Source organism: Entelurus aequoreus, linkage group LG16 (assembly GCF_033978785.1).
Source record: "Entelurus aequoreus isolate RoL-2023_Sb linkage group LG16, RoL_Eaeq_v1.1, whole genome shotgun sequence".
In the NCBI taxonomy this organism is placed as follows: domain Eukaryota; kingdom Metazoa; phylum Chordata; class Actinopteri; order Syngnathiformes; family Syngnathidae; genus Entelurus; species Entelurus aequoreus.
This window is the reverse complement of record NC_084746.1, coordinates 547892-568461: the sequence shown is the minus strand read 5'-3', so window position 1 is coordinate 568461 and position 20570 is coordinate 547892.

The window sequence follows — 20570 nt, the reverse complement described above, 5'->3', positions numbered from 1 at the left end:
TCTGATTACAAATTGGAATCTTTTGACAGCCCTTAAAGGAGAAACACTTGAGTTAAACTGAGCAGGTAATGTTGGAAATAACATTCTGTAAAACACGTAATGATGCTGATTTATAGATACTGCTGGAATCAACATACTTGTTTGGAATGTATGTTTTGATATCAGCATTAAGTTCCATTCCTGGTTGGGTTTATGGTTATCGTCACACTTTTCATCCCTGGCATCGTCCTGTAATGTACCACAGAAAATCTCAAGAAAAATCAAAACATGTTGACTGAGCTGAAGTCTCACTCCATTTACTGACTTCACAAGTGACAAGTTGAAACTCAGAGTTTTCTTTGATTTTTAAAGCATATTCTCACAGGGACTTGTGTTTAAACGCCAGGCTGTACACATTTTAAAATGACAAGTTATTTTTATAAAAAGTTATTTTTATAATCTAAGAAAAAAGATAGTTGTATAAAGTTCATTCCTTTTTTTATTCGATGAAAAAAATGATAGATGTTGGATTTCCTGCGTCTACTTCCATGGCAGCCTGTACGGCAGTGGTGTGTCCAGGGGTGGTGTACACTGTAAGGCAGTGGTGTGTCTAGGGGTGGTGTACACTGTAAGGCAGTGGTGTGTCCAGGGGTGGTGTACACTGTAAGGCAGTGGTGTGTCCAGGGGTGGTGTACACTGTAAGGCAGTGGTGTGTCCAGGGGTGGTGTACACTGTAAGGCAGTGGTGTGTCCAGGGGTGGTGTACACTGTAAGGCAGTGGTGTGTCTAGGGGTGGTGTACACTGTAAGGCAGAGGTGTGTCTAGGGGTGGTGTACACTGTAAGGCAGTGGTGTGTCCAGGGGTGGTGTACACTGTAAGGCAGAGGTGTGTCCAGGGGTGGTGTACACTGTAAGGCAGTGGTGTGTCCAGGGGTGGTGTACACTGTAAGGCAGTGGTGTGTCCAGGGGTGGTGTACACTGTAAGGCAGTGGTGTGTCCAGGGGTGGTGCGGGCCACCTCATGTATCTGAAAGGCCACAGCAGGTTCCACCACACACCAAGGCGGTAAGATTGGAAAGAGTGTTTTAATAAAATGTGTTACGTTAAAGTAGCACTGATAGTCACACACACACAATAGGTGTGGTGAAATTACCCTCTGCATGTGACCCATCCCCTTTTTCCACCACTGTTGCACTTGGACTCTAACTAGTGGTATACCAAATAATTGCTTAAAGGTCCCCAAAATACAGTGCATTAGTTGTCCCTCGTGTATTATTAAACACATTTCAATGTGTTGTGCAATGTTGTTTGTATTTACTATCTGTTAGGTGAGGCCATTGCAATTAATATTGACCAAGTGTGTCACACAGTAAAAAGGTGTACACACTCTCTGTTGGGTACACATTTGGACAACCTTTTAAACTCATGGTCTAATTAATCAAAAACAAACACAGAACGTTAAAATATGTGATATAAAACCACACAACTTGCCTACTGAACTATGTGGACATTATAAAAACTGTCTAATAATATCATACACAATTAAAAAATACACCCATTTACCCATTCCCTAGGCCTCATGGGTAATATATGCAAAACACTCTCCATGCTTGGTTGGACATGTTTGACATTTGAGTAGTTTGAGGGACAATGGTGACATGATAGAATGGGGACATGATAGAATGGGGACATGATAGAATGGGGACATGATAGAATGGGGACATGATAGAATGGGGACATGATAGAATGGGGACATGATAGAATGGTGACATGATAGAATGGGGACATGATTGAATGGGGACATGATAGAATGGTGACATGATAGAATGGTGACATGATAGAATGGGGACATGATATAATGGTGACATGATAGAATGGTGACATGATAGAATGGGGACATGATAGAAAGTGGACATGATAGAATGGTGACATGATAGAATGGTGACATGATAGAAAGTGGACATGATAGAATGGTGACATGATAGAATGGGGACATGATAGAATGGGGACATGATAGAATGGTGACATGATAGAATGGGGACATGATAGAATGGTGACATGATAGAATGGGGACATGATAGAATGGTGACATGATAGAATGGTGACATGATAGAATGGGGACATGATAGAATGGTGACATGATAGAATGGTGACATGATAGAATGGGGACATGATAGAATGGTGACATGATAGAATGGGGACATGATAGAATGGTGACATGATAGAATGGTGACATGATAGAATGGTGACATGATAGAATGGGGACATGATAGAATGGAGACATGATAGAAAGTGGATTGACGGTTGGATATTTCTCATTGATTAGAAAACTTAAGAACCTGGAAGTTGTCAGGGAAGTAAACAAAGCAGAAATGGTTCACATACTCCTAATATTCAAAGTTTTATCATTTATACTTCATATTATAGTGGCGGGCAGTCTTATCCAGTTTTATAAACATGTTTATGAAACTGAATTTTTTTCCGTTGAAGTTTTGTGAACTTGAGTTTTTTACGTTAAATTATGCTGACAATGTCATTGAAAAAAAATTTGTGTAAAAAAAATTTCTGTGTAAAAAATTTCAGTGTATAAAAATGTTGTGTAAAAAAACTCAGTGCTGAAAAATTTTGTGTCGAAAAATTCGCTGCTTCAAAAAGAAAGACTCACTTCCGGTAAAAAAAAATAAGGCTGAAGCAATCTTCACCTGTCTCAGAAGCAGCCAATGAGCCGTCAAGTTTGAAGTCACGTGACAAGAGTCTTGCAAAACAGCCTAAACAAAGCAGGTAACAAACTGGGCTACCTGGGCATGATACAACATTACCTGGCTACCTGGGCATGATACAACATTACCTGGCTACCTGGGCATGATACAACATTACCTGGCTACCTGGGCATGATACAACATTACCTGGCTACCTGGGCATGATACAACATTATTCACATTTCAATGAGTGTTTTCAAACTATAGAAATGACTCCAATGGTTCAAATCTGCACATTTGAGTGTCATAAGAGTTACTACGTGTCATGATATGCAGTTAAAGTGGGTGTGATACATAATGTGACCAGCAGATGGTGCTAGACAATGATGTTCAGGTAAAAGTACCAAAGAAGACACAGGCCATATATATATATATATATATATATATATATATATATATATATATATATATATATATATATATATATATATATATATATATATATAGAGAGAGAGAGAGAGAGAGAGAGAGAGAGAGAGATGTTTGGATGCATTCATAGGAGTAATAAATGTTTGAGCGTAAGCTTGTTGTTCACAAGACAAAATTTGGTCATTAATAGATGAAACAAGGACTCGGGTCACCATAGTGTCGTGTTTCATGCAGAAGAAGAGCGGGGCAGCAACAAGCCTGACACCTTGATGTCATATAAGTGTTCTGCACAACTGTGTTGGGGAAAGTTCTGCAGAACAGTGATATAATATCAAATAAGTGGATATTTTTTTCAATCTTTTTGCGTTTATTTTTTGCTGACTTTGTAGCTCTTGCTCGATTAAAAAAGATGTCGATTAAGGATGTGGTCTGGAAGTAGAGGAGCAACACTCATATATTCTCAATATTCAGTGTTTTATTGTTCAGAGGTAATCTTGTAAGTCCCACATTCTATATTTCTATGTACATTCTGACATATCATTTTAAAAAAACCCTCAAGTTCATTCGGTTTTTGAGATGGTTGTTATAGTTTTTTTTACTGAAAAGACACAGAATGTACATCAATCGATCAATCAATAAATGTTTATTTATATAGCCCTAACTCACAAAAGTCTCAAAGGGCTGCACAAGCCACAACGACATCCTCGGCACAGAGCCCACACAAGTGACGTTGATGTGAATGACTATGAGAAACCTTGGGGAGGATCACATAAAATATAAAATGTGGGATTTACAATATTAACTATGAACAATAAAACACTGAATATTGAATATATATATAAATGTTGCTCCTCCACCGCAGAGTTCCATATGTCACTCAAAACTGCAAATTCTAACCATTGGAATCATTTCTGTAGTTTGAAAATATCCAGCGGGCTGCATTGAAATATGAATAATGTTGTATCATGCCCAGGTGGCCAGGTAATGTTGTATCATGCCCAGGTAGCCAGGTAATGTTGTATCATGCCCAGGTAGCCAGGTAATGTTGTATCATGCCCAGGTAGCCAGGTAATGTTGAGGTAGCCAGGTAATGTTGTATCATGCCCAGGTAGCCAGGTAATGTTGTATCATGCCCAGGTAGCCAGGTAATGTTGTATCATGCCCAGGTAGCCAGGTAATGTTGTATCATGCCCAGGTAGCCAGGTAATGTTGTATCATGCCCAGGTAGCCAGGTAATGTTGTATCATGCCCAGGTAGCCAGGTAATGTTGTATCATGCCCAGGTAGCCAGGTAATGTTGTATCATGCCCAGGTAGCCAGGTAATGTTGTATCATGCCCAGGTAGCCAGGTAATGTTGTATCATGCCCAGGTAGCCAGGTAATGTTGTATCATGCCCAGGTAGCCAGGTAATGTTGTATCATGCCCAGGTAGCCAGGTAATGTTGTATCATGCCCAGGTAGCCAGGTAATGTTGTATCATGCCCAGGTAGCCAGGTAATGTTGAGGTAGCCAGGTAATGTTGTATCATGCCCAGGTAGCCAGGTAATGTTGTATCATGCCCAGGTAGCCAGGTAATGTTGTATCATGCCCAGGTAGCCCAGTGAACTGCTTAGTTTATGCTGTTTTGCAAGACCCGTGTCACGTGACTTCCAACTTGACACCTCATTGGCTGCTTCTAAGACAAACTGGATTTCTTCAATCTTCATTTATCGGAAGTGAGTTTTACTTTTTGAAGCAGCAAATTTTTCGACACGGTATTTTTTCCCAGTGAAGTTTTATACACTGAATTGTTTTACACTGAAGTTTTTACACAGAAATTTTATTCCCTCCATCCATCCATTTTCTACCGCTTGTCCCTCCCGGGGTTGCGGGGGGTGCTGGAGCCTATCCCAGCTGCATTCGAGCGGAAGGTGGCGTACACCCTGGACAAGTCGCCACCTCATCACAGGACCAACACAGACAGACAGACAACATTCACACACTCGAGCCCATTTAGTGTTGCCAATCAACTTATCTAAAAGTTTATACACTGAAGTCTTTCAAATGAAATCATCAGCATGATTTCATGTAAAAAACTTCAGTTCACAAAATTGAAACGCAAAAACTTCAGTTAGATAAATTCAGTGTCAAAAAAAGCTTTCATAATAAAGACACAAATTAAGCAATCTTATCCAACATGCAGTGTGCGCACATATTGACAAGCAATCTAAATATTATATCCTAATTAAATTATAATGAACTTTTATTGGCTGGAGACTTAAACTGGGACTGGCTGAATGCAGTTTCTGCTGAATTGAAATCCTTCTGTGACTCCATTAATCTTAGCCAGTTGGTCAAGGCCAAATGTAAAGAGTCATGATAAGTCTACTTTGATAGACTTCATCCTAACAAAGTCTACTTTGATAGACTTCATCCTAACAAAGTCTACTTTGATAGACTTCATCCTAACAAAGTCTACTTTGATTGACTTCATCCTAACAAAGTCTACTTTGATAGACTTCATCCTAACAAAGTCTACTTTGATTGACTTCATCCTAACAAAGGTCCCTCATGAATTGTCGTCATTGGGTGTGTTCTGCAGTGATTTAGGTGATCATTGTGTTGTTGCTACCTGCTGGAACACTAAAATCCCCGAATGCAATCTGTGTATTATTTGTAAGAGAGATTTAAAGATATTTAATGACCAAGCTTATCATCATGATCTGTCTTTGGTTAATTGGGGGCAATTGAGTCTGTTACCAGATGTCAAGCTGGCTTGGGTATATTTTAAGGAAAGTTTTATTGAGAATATAAATAAACATGCTCCTGTCAGGAAATTCAGAGTTAAGAGACGAGAGAACCTTTGGTTTTCTCCAGAATTGTCAGAGTCCGCCCATCAACGTAATGTGGCGTGGGCCAAAGCCAGGACAGACAGTTCTCCTTCTGATTGGTCTAATTTTAGACATTTAAGAAATAAATGTACTTCTCCTATCAAGAATGCTAAATCAGTATATTACTTTCCCGTCACAACTGAAAACCTCAACATTCCACAGACATTTTGGAAGTCTATATCTGTAAATAGAAGACCTCAGGCTCTTCCAAAAATGTTTTACAAGACTCTGTCCCTGTCTATGATAGGACCGAGGTCCTAAATAGCTTAAACAAGCATGTTATAGCTTCTGGTTCCTTGTTTGAGCAGCCCCTGTGACTCCCTGCTCAGAACCGCCAATGTCTTCTGGAGAGCTTTTTAACTTTGTTTCTTTTACTGTGCAGGAAGTCCACACAGACAGATCCCGAGCCCAGGATAGAACCCAAGACCTTTGTATTGTGAGGCGCACATAGGTTCATTGTGCACAACTCAATATCTTAGTTGCTCAGACACTAAAGTGTTCATAGAAGTTTAGATTGGGCTATGTTGCTTTTAACGGGGAAAGGCGTATGTCTCTTGTTTTCATGTTAGCATTTAAGCTAGCGAGCTGGCACCAGTCAGTCCGCCGTGAGCGTGAGTTGATCAAAGTGTAGTTATCAATCTCACTTTTTAGCTTAGTGTAAACGTCACCTCAGAGGACACACACAAACAAACAAGTTTTCACAATCACTTCCCACCGACGGACAACTTGGAGTCTCCGGTGAGCCCAACATGAATGTTTCTGGAACGTGGGAGTAAGTTGTCTCTTTCGGAGCGAGAGAGAGAGAAACCATGGGAAGCTGTGACTAATTGACCTTGAAGAAGAACATAGTTAGCAGCTGAGTCACAGGTTACACCCGACACACACCTATCACCATTAAGCCAGTCTTCCTCACAAGACTGCAAGACATCCTGACTGTGATCAACCACAAACTGACTACTTTGCAAAGACCAGATCCAAAAGGGTGAAAACATTTTGGGGAAAAATTGTCGTTGATAATTTAATAACACAAAAAACTTAGCTACTACTGTACTTTATTATTCACCAGATATATTTACTACAGTGTTAGCTTTGTCAGGTTTAACACTAAACGTTTTCTACTTTGGGTTAGTTTAAGCATCTTGAATGTCAAATGAAAGTGTTCCTGCATTTTCATGTGCAAGACCAATCATTCTTAAAAAAGTACGCTTTGTATGTATTTATAGTGTGTGAATGTTGTCTTGTGTATGTATTTATAGTGTGTGAATGTTGTCTTGTGTATGTATTTATAGTGTGTGAATGTTGTCTGTCTATCTGTGTTGGCCCTGCGATGAGGTGGCGACTTGTCCAGGGTGTACCCCGCCTTCCGCCCGAATGCAGCTGAGATAGACTCCAGTACGTTAGAGTAAACAAGAGCGCAGTAGAGCAGTGAAAAGGAGGAGGAAGGAAACAGTAGTTGAGGTGTTTTGGAAGCTGGTTGCAGTTGAAGAGTGGCCGGCTGCCAGCTGCTTTCCTTCCCTCCATGCAGCTTCCTGCACCAAAGCACGCCCACGTTCTCATCAACCAGCACTTTTTAAAAATCAGTTAACCTGCACGACAGCACAAAGCAAGACTTACATTTCCAGTTGTGCTCCTGATGGTAGGCCAACAAAGCACAGTTCAGCCGATCAAACAGAGAACTTTCATAATGTGAGGAATGACGGAGGACTACCAGGTCACACTTTCATCTTTCATCTGTGCGCATTAGCTTTACAAAACATCTTTATTTACCTTCATAAAATTAAATGTTACTTTTTATCCTCGTTCAGGAAATGTTCTTATTCATACATGTATTTGTACACTCATGTACTAAATCATGCAGTCTTACTTGTACTTGTCATGTGTACTCTTACATTTGTGCACTTATACATGTTTCAAAAAAGCTGGCACAGGTGGCAAAAAAGAGTGAGAAAGTTGAGGAATGCTCATCAAACACTTATTTGGAACATCCCACAGGTGAACAGGCTAATTGGGAACAGGTGGGTGCCATGATTGGGTATAAAAGTAGATTCCATGAAATGCTCAGTCATTCACAAACAAGGACGGGGCGAGGGTCACCACTTTGTCAACAAATGCCTCAGCAAATTGTTGAACAGTTTAAGAACAACCTTTCTCAAGCAGCTATTGCAAGGAATTTAGGGATTTCACCATCTACGCTCCGTAATATCATCAAAGGGTTCAGAGAATCTGGAGAAATCACTGCACGTAAGCGGCAATGCGATCCCTCGGGCGGTACTGCATCAAAAAGCGACATCAGTGTGTAAAGGATATCACCACATGGGCTCAGGAAGACTTCAGAAAACCACTGTCAGTAAATACAGTTGGTCGCTACATCTGTAAGTGCAAGTTAAAACTCTCCTATGCAAAGCCTATGCCTTTTATCAACAACACCCAGAAACGCTTCGCTGGGCCCGAGCTCATCTAAGATGGACTGATACAAAGTGGAAAAGTGTTCTGTGGTCTGACGAGTCCACATTTCAAATTGTTTTTGGAAACTGTGGCCGTCGTGTCCTCCGGACCAAAGAGGAAAAGAACCATCCGGACTGTTCTAGGGTGAAAGTGTAAAAGGCAGCATGTGTGATGGTATGGGGGTGTATTAGTGGCCAAGACATGGGTAACTTACACATCTGTGAAGGCACCATTAATGCTGAAAGGTACATACAGCTTTTGGAGCAACATATGTTGCCATCCAAGCAACGTTACCATGGACGCCCCTGCTTATTTCAGCAAGACAATGCCAAGCCAGGTGTTACATCAATGTGGCTTCATAGTAAAAGAGTGTGGGTACTAGACTGGCCTGCCTGTAGTCCAGACATTGAAAATGTGTGGCGTCTAAAATCTGAGAAGGGAGACTGTTGAACAACTTAAGCTGTACATCAAGCAAGAATGGGAAAGAATTCCACTTCAAAAATGTGTCTCCTCACTTCCCAAACCTTTACTGAGTGTTGTTAAAAGGAAAGGCCATGTAACACAGTGGTGAACATGCCTTTTTTGCCATGGGTTGCTGCCATTACATTCAAAGTTCATGATTATCTGCAAAAAAAAATTGCGTTTCTCAGTGTGAACATGAAATATCTTGTCTTTGCAGTCTATTCAATTGAATATAAGTTGAAAAGGATTTGTTGTATTCTCTTTTTATTTACCATTTACACAACGTGACAACTTCACTGCTTTTGGGGTTTGTATCATACAAACTAATTCCTTTAAGTATTATAGGTGTGAATGATGAGTTTGTTGGAAAACAACAAGTGTATAAATTAGTCTCAAATTACTTCCGAATTGTAAAGTTTTTGTTTCCTTACTTTTACTTTTTGACAGTTTTCCTGTGGTGACACATTAGTGACATCAACTTCATCTTTCTTACTCGCCTTTGAAGTGAAAGCCAGCGTGTCATGAGGTCGACTGAGGTAGATCTTAGTATGTGTGTGTGTGTGTGTGTGTGTGTGTGTGTGTGTGAGAGTGTGTGTGTGTGTGTGTGAGTGTGTGTGAGTGTGTGTGTGAGTGTGTGTGTGTGTGTGCATGTGTGCGTGTGTGTGTGTGTGTGTGTGTGTGTGTGTGTGTCACCATCTGCGCACAGTAAAAGTGTTATTGTGACAGTGATGAGCAGCTGGTTGTGTGGACAAGAGTTTTACAGGAGAAGAACATCAAGAGAAGTCTAAAAAGTTCAAATAAGGCAAAGATGACATCATTGGATTACGCACATTCCATAAGAAAAGTCTTCCAGTGATAGAAAAGTTGGTTCAGTTCCAAAACATTAGTTTTAGAAAATGCTTCTTTCAGGAAAATATTTAGAAATGTAAAACTGGTCTAATGTGGTTTTGCTTTTTCTTTGGCTTCTTTACTTAGTACTGTGCAACCTTTTACAGCAATGTTGCAAACACAATACAACTTTTACAGCAATGTGGCAAACACAATACAACTAAAACACTTTTACAGCAATGTTGCAAACACAATACAACTAAAACACTTTTACAGCAATGTTGCAAACACAATACAACTAAAACATCATTTATGCTGAAAGTCTACCACTATAAAGTCTCCTTTCAATTGATTTCCATCCATCCATTTTCTACCGCTTGTCTCATGGTTTTGAAATGTTACTTTTACCAACAGTTGATTTACAGGACTTATTTTATTGTACTTTGATCGAAGTAAAAATATAACTTTGTATCTGTTATCTGTACTAGTGCCGTGCAACATCAAAATGTCTATGTACAATTACTATTGTTCACGTCGTGGGCTTAGCTCACTAATGAAAGCATAATAAACTACGACTGCTTTGATTGGTAGAAGTAGTTTTATATCACCCCAAATAACATCTTCATACATCCATGCGTGATCCAGCAGGTTCATGGACTTTAACAAGGTTTTAAAGACGCAAAACAAAATGGAAGCTAAACCAACAAAACCCGAAGAGGAATTTGGACCAAAAAGAGGAACTTATTTTTGTTCTGATTAAATAAGTCCAACATGGACCAAACAAGACTAATCTGCTTTAAAATGATCAGCTTAAACAAACATTTGTTTCATCATTTAAAGGCCTACTGAAAGGAATTTTTTTTATTTAAACGGGGATAGCAGATCTATTCTATGTGTCATACTTGATCATTTCGCGATATTGCCATATTTTTGCTGAAAGGATTTAGTATAAAACAACGACGATAAAGATCGCAATTTTTGGTATCTGATAAAAAAAGGCTTGCCCCTACCGGAAGTAGCGTGACGTAGTCAGTTGAACATATACGCAAAGTTCCCTATTGTTTACAATGATGGCCGCATGAAGTGAGAGAGATTCGGACCGAGAAAGCAACGATTTCCCCATTAATTTGAGCAAGGATGAAAGATTTGTGGATGAGGAAAGTGCAAGTGAAGGACTAGTGGGGAGTTGAAGCTATTCAGATAGGGAAGATGCTGTGAGAGGCGGGGGTGACCTGATATTCAGCTGCGAATGACTACAACAGTAAATAAACACAAGACATATATATACTCTATTAGCCACAACACAACCAGGCTTATATTTAATATGCCACAAATTGATCCCGCATAAAAACACCTAGGTGTTTGTTATGCTAGCTCCTAGCTACTAGCTACTAGCTCGAGCTAGTTATAGCTCGAGCGGGTTATATGGACAGGATCCCGTCCATAAAACCCGCCAATACAATTCAAACACCTGCACAACACACACACTCACTCAGCCCAAAGGACCGTTCACCTAACCCAAGGTTCATAAAGCTTATATATTTAACCAAAGTTACGTACGTGACACGCACGTACGGGCAAGCGATCAAATGTTTGGAAGTGCGCGGGTGGGACCTGATATTCAGCTGGGAATGACTACAACAGTAAATAAACACAAGACATATATATACTCTATTAGCCACAACACAACCAGGCTTATATTTAATATGCCACAAATTAATCCCGCATAACAAACACCTAGGTGTTTGTTATGATAGCTCCTAGCTCCTAGCTACTAGCTCGAGCTAGTTATAGCAAGCGATCAAATGTTTGGAAGCGTACTCACGGTATCGCGTCTGCGTCTGTGTATCCAAATCAAAGTCCTCCTGGTAAGAGTCTCTGTTGTCTGAGTTCTTCGATCTTGACTGCATCTTTCTGGAATGTAAACAATGAAACACCGACTGTGTTGTGTTGCTGACTTCCCTCGCAAAATACTCCGCTTCGCACCGACTTTCTTCTTTGCTTGCTCAGCTTCTTTCTCCATTATGCAATGAACTAATTGCAACAGATTCACCAACACAGATGTCCAGAATACTGTGGAATAATGAGATGAAAACAGAGCTATTTCGTATTGACTTCAATGGGGAAGCCATACCTCTGTTAAACTGGCTACGTCACGCGCATACGTCATCCTCCAAAGGAATTTTCAACCGGAAGTTTAGCGGGAAATTTAAAATGTCACTTTATAAGCTAACCCGGCCGTATTGGCATGTGTTGCAATGTGAAGATTTCATCATTGATATATAAACTATCAGACTGTGTGGTCGCTAGTAGTGGCTTTCAGTAGGCCTTTAAAGACACGACATGGAGAATAGTGCAGACACTATTAAATGTTACAAAATACTAACTTTAGCTCAAAACCACAACGTCAGCTTAAGTTATCCATGAATACACAGTTTGTGGTTAGTTGAACCATTAGCTTAGTGGTCAAACTTGTCCCTGAAGACGTTGTGCTGGACAATGTAGGTTCCACTCAATGTGATTATTTATGACAATGTAGGTTCCACTCAATGTGATTATTTATGACAATGTAGGTTCCACTCAATGTGATTATTTATGACAATGTAGGTTCCACTGAGTGTGATTATTTATGACATTGGGTAAAATAAAGAAAAGCTCTAGTGGTGTGGGAACAATGCTTCTTATGGGAGTCCATGCTGAAGCGATTGGGTAAAAAGCTTTGTGACATTCCCAGTGATGGTGTGTGTTGTGTGTCGGATGCCTTGAAGGCCTGTGACTCATTCTTGGAAACCTTTGTGCTGTGAGATGGACGGAAAGGAAATAGGAGCCAGATGCCAACAGATATCCACAAGCACATGGTTGATGCAACAGAACCTGCTCTGTGTGTGAGCCTGGCACTTCCACTCAGGACTCACGTGGGACTTTCCATTGCCGACTTTGCATCAAAGTCTTAACTATTCTCACAGATGCATCATAACAAAACAACCAAATGGTGCCTTGTTCACTGGGAGGCTTCACGGCTTTCATTCTTGATTTTTTTGTTCAACTCCACGGTGCAGCCGCCTGCTGTACCAGCTCTGGAGACGCCGACGGTGCAGCCGCCGGCAGGACCAGCTCTGGAGACGCTTGCTGTACCAGCTCTGGAGACGCCGACGGTGCAGCCGCCATCCTCGTCTCCGGCTCCGCCCACGCTGACGACATCATTTTCCTCGTCTCTGGCTCGGCCCACGCTGATGACATCGTCTTCCTCGTCTCTGGCTCCGCCCACACCGACATAAGTTTAGATTGGGCTATGTTGTTTTTAACGGGGAAAGACGTATGTCTCTTGTTTTCATGTTAGCATTTAAGCTAGCGAGCTGGCACCAGTCAGTCCACCGTGACTGTGAGTTTATCAAAGGGTGGTTATCAATCTCAGTTTTGGATTATTTTGATTTAAAAGAGTATTACTAATGGCGGGGGTTTTGCTGCCGTCATCATTATTACCGTTTATCGTTACATCCCAAAAATGTAGTCTTGTTTCCCGGTGAAAAATCCCAACATCTGAACGTAGCCGAACGTCACTAAAGCGAGCTTAACTTCAAGAGATTCAAGAGTCAAGATGCTTTATTATTGTCCATTTTGTAACATGTACAAGACACATAAGAACTGAAATTTCATTCTTTCTGAATTGGTGAAAGAGAATCATGTGACTGCTAGGCTCCGTTTGATTGGTGCAATGTAGTCAAACGTCACCAAAGCTTACGTAGGATTGGCGAAACAGAGTCATGTGACAGTGCCTGCCAAATGAAGGCTCGCTGACTAATGCATTCGTCTTTGCAAGTCTTAATAGATTATGAATAATTATAATATAAATACAGTGGGGCAAAAAGTATTTAGTCAGTCACCAATTGTGCAAGTACACCTAATGTCTGTCATTTTCATCATAGGTATACCTCAACTATGAGAGACAAAAAGAGAGAGAAAAATCCAGAAAATCCCATTGTCTGATTTTTAAAGAATTGATTTGATGGTGGAAAATAAGTATTTTGTCAATAACAAAAGTTCATCTCAATACTTTGTTATATACCCTTTGTTGGCAGTGACGGAAGTCAAATGTGTTCTGTAAGTCTTAACAAGGTTGTTGCTGCTAGTTTGGCCCGGTCCGCCATGCAGATCTCCTCGACAGCTGGGATATTTTGGGGCTGTCGCTGGGCAACACAGACTTTCAACTCCCTCCAAAGATTTTCTATGGCGTTGAGATGGGGAGACTGGTTAGGCCACTCCAGGACCTTCGTTGCCCGGGCGGTGTGTTTGGGATCATTGTCACGCTGAAAGACCCAGCCATGTTTCATCTTCAATGCTCGTGCTGATGGAAGGAGGTTTTCACTCCAAATCTCAGGATACATGGCCACATTCATTCTTTCCTTTACACGGATCAGTGGTCCTGGTCCCTTTGCAGAAAAACAGCCCCAAAAGGTGATGTTTCCACCCCCATGCGTCACAGTAGGTAGGTATGGTGTCCTTTGGATGCAACTCAGCATTCCTTCTTTTACCAACATTTTTTATTTTGATTTCATCTGACCTCATGCCATTCTCCTAATACTCTTCTGGAACATCCAAATGCTCTCTAGCAGACTTCAGACGGGCCTGGACATGTTCTGGCTTAAGCAGGGGGCCACGTCTGGCCCTGCAGGATTTGAGTCCCTGGCGATGTAGTGTGTTACTGATGGTAACCTTTGTTACTTTGGTCCCAGCTCTCTGCAGAACATTCACTAGGTCCTCCCGTGTGAGTCTGGGATTTGTGTTCACCGTTCTTGTGATCATTTTGACCCCACAGGGTGAGATCTTCCATGGAGCCCCAGATCGAAGGAGATTACCAGTGGTCTTGTATGCCTTCCATTTTCTGATCATTTCTCCCACAGTAGATTTCTTCACACCAAGCTGCTTACCTATTGCAGATCCAGTCTTACCAGCCTGGTGCAGGTCTACAATTTTATTTCTGCTGTCCTTTGACAGCTCTTTGGTCTTGGCCATAGTGGACTTTGGAGTGTGACTGTTTGAGGCTGTGGACAGGTGTCCTTTATACTGATAATGAGGCCAAACAGGTGCCATTAATATAAGTAAGGAGTGGAGGACAGAGGAGCCTCCTAAAGAAGTAGTTACAGATCTGTGAAAGCCAGAAACCGTGCTTGTTTGTAGGTGACCAAATACTTATTTTACAATGAATTTTATGATGAAAATGACAGGCCTCTTATGATGAAAATGACAGGCCTCTCTCATCTTTTTAAGTGGGAGAACTTGCACAATTGGTGGCTGACTAAATACTTTTTTTGCCCCACTGAAAATGTAACGATTGGAAGGAAACTTCATGTAACAGAGTAAAAGTTGTGTTTTTTCTTCACAAAAACACGCAAGTAAAAGTAACAGAGTAAATGTGATGTGAAGTGAATGATATCTATACAGCTTTTTACATGAAAGCCATTATCTAAGTTACTTTTAAACCTTGGTGGGTGACGCTGGGAGCAGGTGGGTGACGTGTCTTGCCCAAGGACAAAATGGCAGTGACTAGGATGGCGGAAGCGGGGATCGAACTTGGAACCGTCAAGTATTCCAACTGGGCCACGCTACGCTGCCACTGGCCCTGCATAAATTGACTTTTATGTAAGGCCATAAGAGCATATATTTTATGTAAGAGCATATTTAGTGTTGCCAATCAACCTATCCCCAGGTGCATGTCTTTGGAGGTGGGAGGGGCCTATCCCCAGGTGCATGTCTTTGGAGGTGGGAGGGGCCTATCCCCAGGTGCATGTCTTTGGAGGTGGGAGGAAGCCCATTCCCTCCAGGTACTCCGGCTTCCTCACACCTCCAAAGACATGCACCTGGGGATAGGCCCCTCCCACCTCCAAAGACATGCACCTGGGGATAGGCCCCTCCCACCTCCAAAGACATGCACCTGGGGATAGGCCCCTCCCACTTCCAAAGACATGCACCTGGGGATAGGCCCCTCCCACCTCCAAAGACATGCACCTGGGGATAGGTTGATTGGCAACACTAAATGGTCCCTAGTGTGTGAATGTTGTCTATCTGTGTTGGCGACTTGTCCAGGGTGTACCCCGCCTTCCGCCCGATTGTAGCTGAGATAGGCTCCAACACCCCCCGCGACCCCGAAAGGGACAAGCGGTAGAAAATGGATGGATGGATATATTTGTTATATTTTTGCTTGGGACCACAGAATAAAATGTCTTTGCTTATTTTCAGCCTTCAACTGATGAAAGGCTGTCTGTGCTATCAGAAAGAAAGAAGAGCGAAAGAAAGAAGGAAGGAGAGCGAGAAGTACTCCTCCTGACATTTGGAACAAAGGGCAGACTTATTTGAGGGCTTCTTTCAGGGCCAGGACAGTATTTGGCCAGCCAGTGCAGGGTGTGGTTACTGTGGGATGACTCAGTCAAACACGTGTAGAAACGTTGGAAAGCCAAAGCGTGATGGTTGGCGTTCAACTTGACTGCACTCTGGAGTCATTTGCTCCGTTACAAATAATGCAGACATCCATTGTTTCCATGGTAAAACTTTGCCCATCAAAATAAAAAATTCTCACTGGGCAAGCAAATGTTTTCAATCCCATTTGAACATTCTTAAGAGTCATACAAGTGTAGAAATAATTCAACAAGTAATGCAACTATTTTTTTAAATTCTTGACCTTAAAGTAAGTATATTCTCACTAATAACAAGTGCAGTTTTCTTGGTAGAAAAAAAGAGACCTTTTTGCTCAATACGTTGAAAAACATTCTTAAATGAGGTAAATGCCATTATCTTGACATCAGGATTTTTTTTTTCATGCTTGAATTAAGAAATGATTACTTTAAAAAAGTAGTTTTATATTCCTTTGAGTGTTATTGACACAGCTTTGCAACACTTGATATTCTAGTTTCAGGCATGTTTTAGATTTGACTTTTTGCAGTGTAGACACTAACAGCTTGGACTTTGCCTCTGGTTGCACAATTTGCACACCTACTTCAGGGGGAATACATACTTTGCAAGTTGAAACAGGAAGAGGAGCACTATTTACTTTAGTTAAATGATGTTTTGCTAAACGTGAGATGAAATAAAGCAGATTGGCTCCGGGATGACTTGTGTGCTTAACAGCAAACAGATGTGAGCGTACAGTAGGATTGCTAACCATAGCATGAAGCAGACAGGAAAAGCAGTGGCAGCTGTGAGCCATCAATGTGGAGGCACATAACTGCTCAAACACTCTTGCATGCTGCCGGATGTGCACTCGCGGAGGAGTGTGTGTGTGTGTGTGTGTGTGTGTGTGTGTGTGTGTGTGTGTGTGTGTGTGTGTGTGTGTGTGTGTGTGTGTGTGGGGCAGGCAGCAACACACACACAAACAGAGTTACAGTAATCCCTTCTATCATGGCAATGGGATGTTTAATGGCCGCCATGTTGTTGAGTTTATTAGGCCTTGAAAGCTTCCTCGCTCTCGCTATTTCAAGAAAATGCCTTTCCTTCTCGCTCTCTTCTCAATGGGTGTGGTTTTTTGTTTTTTTGTTTTTTTGAAGTGACTGATGTGGACCAAGTCCACACCCATCAAGTCAAAGAAGAAGAAGAAGGAGGAGGAGGAGGAGGAGGAGGGAAAAAGCCACTGTGGAGACTTGAGTTCATGCGTCTGCTGCCTTTCTTTGGACGTCTCAACTAGCAGATGTGATCCTGAGCCACTACTCAACTAACCTCCACCGCTCAACTAGCAGATGTGATCCTGAGCCACGACTCAACTAACCTCCACCACTCAACTAGCAGATGTGATCCTGAGCCACGACTCAACTAACCTCCACCACTCAACTAGCAGATGTGATCCTGAGCCACGACTCAACTAACCTCCACCACTCAACTAGCAGATGTGATCCTGAGCCACGACTCAACTAACCTCCACCACTCAACTAGCAGATGTGATCCTGAGCCACTACTCAACTAACCTCCACCACTCAACTAGCAGATGTGATCCTGAGCCACTACTCAACTAACCTCCACCACTCAACTAGCAGATGTGATCCTGAGCTACTACTCAACTAACCTCCACCGCTCAACTAGCAGATGTGATCCTGAGCTACTACTCAACTAACCTCCACCACTCAACTAGCAGATGTGATCCTGAGCGCACTTTCAGAGGTGAGTTGATGAAGTGTGTGTGTGGTGGCAGCTTGCAAATGTGGGAGAACAGAAAGTTGATTGTACTTCCAACAAATAATTCCATTTTGAGCTGACAGACTTTGTATTGATGTTTCCCGCTCTGAAGCTGATTCATAACTCAAAGCAAGCCGGATTATACCTGATTAGAGTTAAACATGCAGCAACTCATTCTTTTACTTCTGACTTTGCTCAGTTATAATCATTGTTTAGTTCATAGACAAAACAGCAAAAGCTGAAAAATATTGTAAAAAGAAACATTTTCAATGTCCACTTTTTATACGGTTGTACTAAAATTGTCACCAAAGTTTTCGTATATCGTCAATCAAACATTTGTAACTCAACTTTTTGTTACTAAGTTATAATAATCCAGCGTGGGGCCAAACAAGATGTGATTGTCAGCACTTAAAGAAGTTGAGAAACACTGTTGTATTCAAAAGAGAACTTGTAGTCAAATCCAAGTTAAAAGTTAATTGATACATTTTATTCATCATTTGTACGTATGTAATTATTCTCCATTAAAAATGTGATCTGCGTTCATATTTTTGCGTGTCTAGAAGAGATTTTTTTAGATTTAAAGGATTTCTTATGGAAAAATGTGATTTGGTTTTCATAGGATTCAAACTTATGTAACAAAAATGAAGTTGTACTAAAATGGATGGATGTACTAACAACACCAACACTAATCACCTCAAATCCAGAGCTGTTGTATTGATTTCAATATATGTATATAACTTTGGTTTCAGTCTGTGTAGAAACATGAAAATGTATACTTAAGTATGTGACAGTTAGTTGCTTCCAACACTTTGGTTTCATTTCTTTGGAACATGCGAACTAAGTTACGTTGAAGTACATCACCTGACCAAAAAAAGGAGTAGGAAGAAGCAGAGCATCTTTAACTTCTACTGCACACCTTCTCTGTGTCTTAAAAGTGTGTTCACTTCCTGTCTTTCACAAGATGATAATGATTAAAAAGCAGGCAATCATTCAATCAATTTCGTCTTCATCTACTAGTTTGAAAACCTATCTTGGCAAAAGTTGCATTTCGGTCAACTGTTTAATGAACATTAAATGCAAAATGTCTACAGTCATGCAAGTATATTAGTATATACTTTATTGATGTATTTGTTGTAGTATATTTGAAATGCCAAAGAAAAACTAAAACTGGGTTTTTATTGGTTTATAACGTTATTTTAAATGGGTGTGTTAAAGTAAATAATTGTATCTTCTGTGTGGTTTACAATTGATGTCACTATTATGGAAATATATGACCTGTGTGTAGGATTGAGTCCCAGAAAGAAACTGCATCCCTAAATCGGGTGTTACTTGAACAAGGTTGGTAATCCCTTGTGCTAAAGTGAAACCAGAAGTACCGTTATAAAGATCATATCATTTTGTGACGTCTTTTGTCTCTTCAAATGTTACCAAAGTTGGCAAAACTGGTCGTTTTCTGATGACATGGATTCACGTTTGTTGAACTATGATCATGTTTATGGTCTCCATGATGACTAGTTAATTCTGTACGTCAAATAGTGTTAGACTTAGATGCAGGTTAGTAAGTTGATGGCAGTTGAAAACAGGATTAGCGACATAGAAAACAATTGACTGATTGGCTTTTGTGACGTGTTGGAGTGATGTCAACCAGCATGTGTACGCAACAGATCTGGGTTTACTTTACTCACTTGATAAATGTAAAGCTCACTGATAAAGTCAGAAATCCTGTGCCGCTCTAATTGATAGTGTAGGAACAAGTTGAACCAGAGCAGATTGTGTTTTATTTATTTACCAAGCAAAACTTGAAATGTGCGTCACACAGACTCTGCATTTATTACAAAAATATGTAGTGCAGTTTGAAATGAAACACACCTGTCATGTCTGTTCATGTTTTTGTTTTGGCCATGTGTTTGTTTTTTGGACTCTTTAGTTCCTGGTTGCACTTCCTTGTTTGCTTTGGTTTCCATGGTCACCCATTAGTTTTCACCTGTCTTGTCACGCACCTGTTTCACGTTTCGAGTTACGCACCTGTTTTCACTGATCACGTCACTATTTAAATCTGTCTGTTTCTGTTGTTCGTCCTGGCGTCCTCACACATTCACACTCTGATGATCCATGCTGCTCTTTTTCATGTTTTTTCTCATGCCAAGTAAGTTTTGTTTATTAAGACCACAGTTAGTGTTTTTGTTTCTTTGTTCATAGTTTTTGTGCCCACGTGCATGTCTTTTGTTTCTTAGTCAAGTTTGTATTTCCGCCTTTGTGCGCGCCATTTGTTTGCTTCCTTTTTTTTAGTTTATTAGTGTTAAAAATAAATCATGTATTCAAACTCACGTCTGGCTCGTGCCAACTTTCCGTTGCCTTCTGGAGAAACACAACCCGAGAACCTAGTCCTGACAACACCATGTTGAGGTGTCTTATGTGTGGCCATGGTGAGCCGAGATCACCCACAGTAATATGTTGTGTTAGCATCTTCAGTAAGTTGCTGTTTATGTAGAAGCCCATGATGTCGTAGGACAAGCATGTCTCATAAGTTGTGGCCTAAGAAAGAAAACATCTCATCTTATTGTTTTGTGTCTGACGTCATGCAGTAGAGATTCACTGGGTTGTTTCGCTCATGAGCTCCCACTGCTGGTGGGAGGTGTAATTGTCTTACAAGAATGACTGAAAATTGACATCATGACCCCTCCACCCCTTTTTAAGGGGAC